Source organism: Arachis duranensis, chromosome 2, assembly GCF_000817695.3.
Source record: "Arachis duranensis cultivar V14167 chromosome 2, aradu.V14167.gnm2.J7QH, whole genome shotgun sequence".
Classification (NCBI taxonomy): domain Eukaryota; kingdom Viridiplantae; phylum Streptophyta; class Magnoliopsida; order Fabales; family Fabaceae; genus Arachis; species Arachis duranensis.
Genome location: NC_029773.3, coordinates 8,228,738 through 8,230,814, shown reverse-complemented (window position 1 = coordinate 8,230,814; position 2,077 = coordinate 8,228,738).

Sequence of the window (2,077 nt, the reverse complement as noted above, 5' to 3'; positions counted from 1 at the left end):
ATTTATTTCTCAAAGAAATTGGATCTTTGTATCAATTTTCAGTAATAAAGAAATCAAATGGTATGATTTTTGCTCCATAAATTTTTAAAAATACAGTTGCCACATCACCGTATAACATACTCCAGTTTCATAACGATGCACAATAATACACATACAATTTTCGTATCGAAAAGAATGAGTCTATCCATACTCGTTTACATCGTTAATTTTCACTGCAATTTTTTATTTTCATGCATTTATAAATGTCACTGAGCCGGTCAATATAACGTGAAGCATGTGGTACATTCTTAATTCTTTAATGAAATTTTATTGATTAAGAGCAAATGATAGTGGGGGAGTTAGCAAGTGGGGTTGATGTACACAAAGCTTTATTGACTAATAATCAATCGGGTGAATTGTGAATAAGAATAAAAAACCAAATATAAAACATATAATATAAAATAGAATATTAATATAAATCAAGACTTCGTGCTTCTAGTCCTTTTGAATAATTTTAAAGGTAATATATCCACATATTTTATATAGAATTAATACTTATGAATCATTTTAATATAAATAAAAAATATTAAAAATAAAATTAATGCAACTAAACGTTTAGAATAATTAAAAAAATATTATAAACATTAGGAACAAAAAAATATATATTTTACCTATAAAACATATAATATAGAGTACAATTATATTAATATAAATCAAGACTGGTGTTTCTAATCCTTTTGTTTAAGCATCATTTTCAAACCCACAACTTGAGTAACATAAAAATAGACTAAATTAATTTTGTAAGACGACTTCAGAGTCGTTTCAAGTAAAATCCAAATGGAGAAGAAATTAAAGATACATACTTGAAACACCACGTCAAAAAAATAGTATTAAATTAAATAATAGTAACACTTGCAATAATTGGCATATATATATAGTATAATTTTTAAGAATCACACTGTAAACAACATTAATTAACAACTTATTTTATTCGAAAACTTTAGTAAAATTCACGTTTTGAAAAAAAAAAATGCCAGATCAATAAAAAACTAATAGTCAATAATTTTTTAATAAAAAATTTAGTTACAACTGCTTTTACATAATAAAATGAGAGGAAAGAGTTTAGAGTGAAATAAGAGTAAAGTTGGCTAAAGATTACCGAAGAAAGGTTAATTTCTATTTTTCACCTTTAGTTAATTTTTATTATAAAATTATTCTTTATTTTAATCCTCACGTTTAGAGGGTTTAGAATTTAAAGTTAAAAGTTAGAATTTAAAGTTTAGAATTTAGGATGGTTGATAATAAGAAGATATAAAAGAAAAAAAGAGAAGAGAAATGGAGAATATAAAAATAAGAAAATAATTTTAAAAATAATATTGCGTAAAATAAAAATTAATATAATTTAATGTTATTACGTAAAATTCTTATGATCGGACTTATTTAATTTGTAAAAGTATAAAACATAAGTTTTGTTATTTTTACTACTTTTAATTTCTTTTCAAAAGTTTTAAAACAAAAAATAAAATTACAAACCAAACATACCCTTATTTAAAAGAAAAATCTCATGTTATATCTTTAACTATCAAATCTCTTTTAGAAAAATAGTTTAAAAAAAATCAATGACGTATTTTTGAAAATAGTGTTTCTTTATTTAAATAAAACATTTTTATAATATAGTATAACAATTTTTTACATACACAAAAGATTGCTCACTATTTTATATTGTTATATTTTTATTCTTATTTCGATGATAAATATAAATCTAATTAATTGAATTATATTCATTATAAAATTTAATTATAACTGTGAATCAAGTTCAATTATGTAATTTATAAAATTTGTGAATACGTGGATATATATGGTAAATTATTGATTGATTTTTTAGCATTCAACTCCAACAAATTTGCAATATCATACATATATCATGTGAGTTAATATATAATTGGATCGTAATAGTTGCATATTTATCTATTATATTATGAGAACACAAAAAATAATCACCTTATAGAATTTAGAAATATATATTTGGTGTTTCATCAAATGTTTTATTATATGTATATATTTTACTGTAGAAATTTTTTATTATTCTCCTATAATA